This window comes from Sinocyclocheilus grahami, unplaced genomic scaffold (genome assembly GCF_001515645.1).
Source record: "Sinocyclocheilus grahami isolate Dianchi unplaced genomic scaffold, SAMN03320097.WGS_v1.1 scaffold843.1, whole genome shotgun sequence".
Lineage (NCBI taxonomy): Eukaryota > Metazoa > Chordata > Actinopteri > Cypriniformes > Cyprinidae > Sinocyclocheilus > Sinocyclocheilus grahami.
This window is the reverse complement of record NW_015506022.1, coordinates 30,134-34,768: the sequence shown is the minus strand read 5'-3', so window position 1 is coordinate 34,768 and position 4,635 is coordinate 30,134. Positions and strand designations below refer to the sequence as shown.

Here is a 4,635-nt window from a genome sequence, read left to right as displayed (position 1 = left end):
TAGAGGCTGTTACTAATGCAAGAAACTGCAAATGCCAAATTAAATTCAACTCTTCAGGATAAATAACCAGCAGACAAATATCGCTGATGATTATACTTAAAAAAAATTGAGAAGCAGAAATCATGATCCTGACTAAAAATACAATTCATCGTGCAGCCCTTAACTCACTTTAGCTAAATAATGACATTATTGTCCTTTAGAGCTGCTTTACAGCAGAATTTAAACTACTATTGTCTTCATAGTTGAGTTTTCATAATTGATTCTGCTATTTTCCAGTTTATCTCTATGAAGCCGCTTTTAACCTTTATTGTATAAAGCACTATAGAAATAAAGACGACTTGGCTATTTTGCAAATAAAAGTGCCTGATAATAAGGTCGTTACTGAGATAAAGTGAGGAGTATCGGTCTGGTCATGTGATCTCAAAATGGCGGCCTCTATGAAGGGGTCCACGCTTATGTAGAATAAAATGGGTAAGTTTATCATTTTAAACAGATTAGCCAAGGGTGTTTTTTTTTTGGCTGTAAGACTTTAAGTGGGAAAAATAAATGCACCTTTAAAAACTAAAAAAAAAACAACAACTTCAAAGTCATCCACTTTTATAGACATCAGAAAGCATGCCTGATAACCGCATGACCTACTTTATGAGGAAAGACAAATTAACCGTGAAAGGATCGGCCTGAATAGGAACATGACTGCTTCCTTACCTCATCTACCTAGTCATTGTATTTCCATTGGCAAACAAAGCCATTCGGCGCATTGTAAAAGAATAAATACTCCGTCATAAAGTAAGGACACCCAGCAGTTAAACTTGTTTCAGCATAAAACGTGAACAGATGCGACCCATTAGTTTCCCCAAACAGATTTCCTTATTCTTGCAGGAGAAGTTTTCAAAGTGCAGGTGCACTTTAAAGAATCCAGTGACACTCCAGTGAAAAATGCATGAATGTGGGCAGTTCACTAGGTTTGGAACAGACTGATTTACACACACATAAAGCCTGTCCATAAGATGCTTCGCTTTGGCATCAAGTGCAGGATGAAGTGAAAGAAGGAACAAAACAATGTAGCGCTGCTTGATTGTTGTTTATATGCAGCGCGGTTAAATATAGCCCGACTCTGTCATTACGGTCACCACATGATGACAGAACTCTTTGTCGTTTGCTGGGATTTGTGTGCAGTGCAACTTACACTGCTCATTTTGTAGTTAAACTCCCATAACTCAATAAAGCACAGCCCCAAATCACATTGTCAACAATGAAAGTTTTCTCCTTTCTCCTCAGGCTCAAGACAATTCAGTACGGCTAGAGTTTCAGGTCTATTTTAAAAGCAGCCCTGAAGCAAAATATATTCAACAACATCTAAGATTTTAAAGAAACATGAATCGCTCAATAGAAGATAAGTTTGCGCTAAAAACGCTCAGGTCTATAATAGCCAGAGAAAGCAGACTCAGAAAAGCAATACAGACTGAATGATCTTGCATGCCACTATTTAGGTCATTTCCTCAAAGCAAAGTTGACAAAGCTCTTACACATTATTTATAATCCTGATGATTTTCTAGGAAAAGTGGCTATTCAGAATGAGAAAATGTTGACTCATTCTCTCTGGAAAGAAATACACGGGCAGACGTTTTGTGATTATGTTCTGCTCAGTTCATTTAATTGCCGATGGCTGTTTTTTCCTCCAATTTTTTGTTTTTAAGATTATAATATTGCTAAACCAAAAAGTTCAAAAGTTTGGGTTTAGTAAGATTTTGTTGTTGTTGTTATTGTTTTGGTTGAGAAAGAGATATGTTTCATAAAATTGATTAAAAATGAGTGGCATTCATAATGTTACAAAAGGTTTCTATTTCAAACAAGTGCTGTTCTTTTGAAATTTCAATTAATAAAAGAAACGCAAACGAAATATATCATGGTTTCCACAAAAAAATATTAAGCAGCATTGATAATAATCAGCATATTTCTGAAGATCATGTGACACTGAAGACTGTAGTAATGATGCTGAAAATACAACGTTGATTACAAGAAAACATTTTATTTTACAATATATTAAAATAGTAATCAAATTTAATATTAAGAGTTTTGCTAAAAAAAATGCAGCTTTGGTGAGCAGAAGTGACATTTCAAAAACCCATTTACAAAATTACCTAACCCAAAATCTTTGAACAGTAGTTTCCCCTAAAAAATGTGATCCAGATCAACTCCCCAATATCAAGAATCTGTAGTTTTGCACATCTCTAGTTTAAACCAGCCTAAGGTGGTTAGCAGCAGGTGTCCAATCCTGGCCAAGCTGGTCTGTTTGCTGCTTTTAGAGAGGCTTTGGGCATTTGTCATTTTGGGAGACCAGCTGGTCGACCAGATAAACCAGATAAACAGCAGCTTGGCCCGGCTGGGAGACCAACTAAATCCCAAATCATAAGTAAGAGGAATGATCACAGTGATGCCTGCCTTGGCAAACACAACTAACTAGCTGGAGATCTATGTAAGACAGTATACAATATATCAAGATCTCATCTCAAGAGAGAGGTGAAAAATTCAGAGGGGCGGTTCTGGGTGGGAGGGTTGTTTTTCTTTCCGTCAGAAAAGCTTTCAAAAGGCTCAGGAAGAGGGGGATGAAGAAAATCACCTGAGGGTCACGGGGCATGAGAAACAAAAGCCATGTGAAGTCATCCTTCAAAGGCCCCCGGCACCGCCGACTGACAGACATCCAAACACAGAGAACAATGACGCTTTCAAAACATTTCACTTTCATCCTTCATCGCCATCAAAGAGACAGCAGACGCACAGAAAGATATTCTTGTTCCATTTCACAGGAATTAGTCTTGTTAATTCATTTGTAGAGCCTGATAACCAAATGTCATAACAATTGCAGAACATATCCAACAGATGTTACTGAATCGTAGCCAGCGGATCTTCAGTATGAATGAGGCTTTGTTAGGCTTCAGGAGCGCGGGAGGTGGTGCAGAGACGATGATAATAAAGCAGGTTTGTGTAAATGACAGTACTGGGTGGATTCCAGACAGGGAATCATTCCTGAGGGCAACAGGTCAACACGAACTTCAGGATTGTTCAAGCAACTATTAATGACACACAACAAGCACTTACATACTCAGCAATATACAAAAGAGCGATTATAATATACTGTACACGTACAGCAGGCCCAGAAACCTACACTTCAGTCATATTTAAAAATAAATAAATAAATAAAATCAAACCAACTAGCATTTATTGGAAAAATATAGTACAAGCACTTTTCAAACAAAACACCTCACAGTAAGATGTGTGTTGGTTTTAAATAAAACAAATACAAATTAAAAATAAAACTCTGCACTTCCTTCAAAATATGATAAAGTCAACTTACCCTTAATGGAAGATGTTTGAAACAACCAGGACTCTTCCTAGAGCTGGCCTCCTGGCCAAACTGAGCAGTTGATGAAGGGTCTTGTCTAGACTGGTGACCAAGAAGCTGATGGTCACTCTATTTGAGCTCCATGATCATATGTGGAGATAGGTAAAAGCTTCAGAAGGACAAACATTGCTGCAACACTCCACCGATCTGGGCTTTATGGCAGTGCGGCCAAACTCAATCTTCTCCTCAGTGAAGACACATGAAAACACACTTGGAATTTGCATAAAAACACCTAAAGGACCCTCAGACTGTGAGAAACAAGAGTCTCTTGTCTGATGAACCTCAATTCCAAGCATCATGTTTGAAGGAATCCAGCTCTGCTCATCACCTGCAGAGTACCATCCCAAAAGTAAAGTGTGCTGGTAGCAGCCTCATACTGTGGGGCTGTTTTTCAGCGGCAGGGACTGAGGGACTCATCAGAGTAGAAGAAAAGCTCAATGCACCAAAATATTGAGAGAGCCTTAATGAAAACCTAGTTCAGAGCATTCAGAAGCTCAGACCGGGCCGAAGGTTCACCTTCCAACAGGACAATGACCCTAAGCACACAGCAAGAGTGGCTTATAGACAACTCTGTGAATGTGCTTGAGTGGCCCAGCCACAGCCTGAGCTTGAACCCAATCAAATATTTCTGGAGAAACCTGAAAATGTGCATCTGCCCCCATCCAACCTGACAGAGCTTGAGAGGTGAAGAGATGAGGAGATGAATGACAGATAATTGCCAAATGATGATGAGCAAAGCTTGTCGCATCAAACAAAAAAGACTTGAGGCTAAATATTTAGTTATGCAATGCACTCATTTCAGTTTTTTTTCTCTTTTTAATACATTGAATAAGTTGTGACAATTCTGTTTTTGTTTTGTCAATATAGTGTATGGAGTGTAGATTGATGTGGGAAAAAAAGTAATTTAAAGCAGTTTAACATAAGGCAGCAACATAACAAAACGTGAAAAAAATTAATACTTTCGCAAGGCACTGTATATATATATAGGTTACTCACCTAAAATGCTATCTTTAGAAAGTGCAAGACTCGTCTGAGCGCGAGAGACAGTCGAAGGCACCTGATTCGGTACTTGAGAGTCCGTGTGAAACGTTAGGAGACGATCTGAAGTGGAGCCACCATTCCATTACCCAGGAAACCAATGCTCTTTCAAAGCATCCGACCAATGGCGAGGCGACTCGATTGTGCTGGGACAGAAGTCACATGACCAGGGTTTGAGCAGCATGCAAAAACTG

The 4,635-nt window shown here is 38.8% G+C and overlaps 1 protein-coding gene across 1 annotated transcript in view; it reads right to left on the bottom strand.

Moving 5' to 3' along the window:
• Nucleotides 1-4,421, bottom strand: part of LOC107562831 (ras association domain-containing protein 8-like) — a 41,196-nt gene extending 36,775 nt beyond the window's left edge. The window contains exon 1 of the mRNA XM_016247566.1: nt 4,400-4,421. The gene's annotated coding sequence lies outside the window, so the exon portion shown is untranslated. The remainder of the gene's footprint in view (nt 1-4,399) is intronic.
• Between the last annotated feature and the right edge of the window lie 214 nt (nt 4,422-4,635).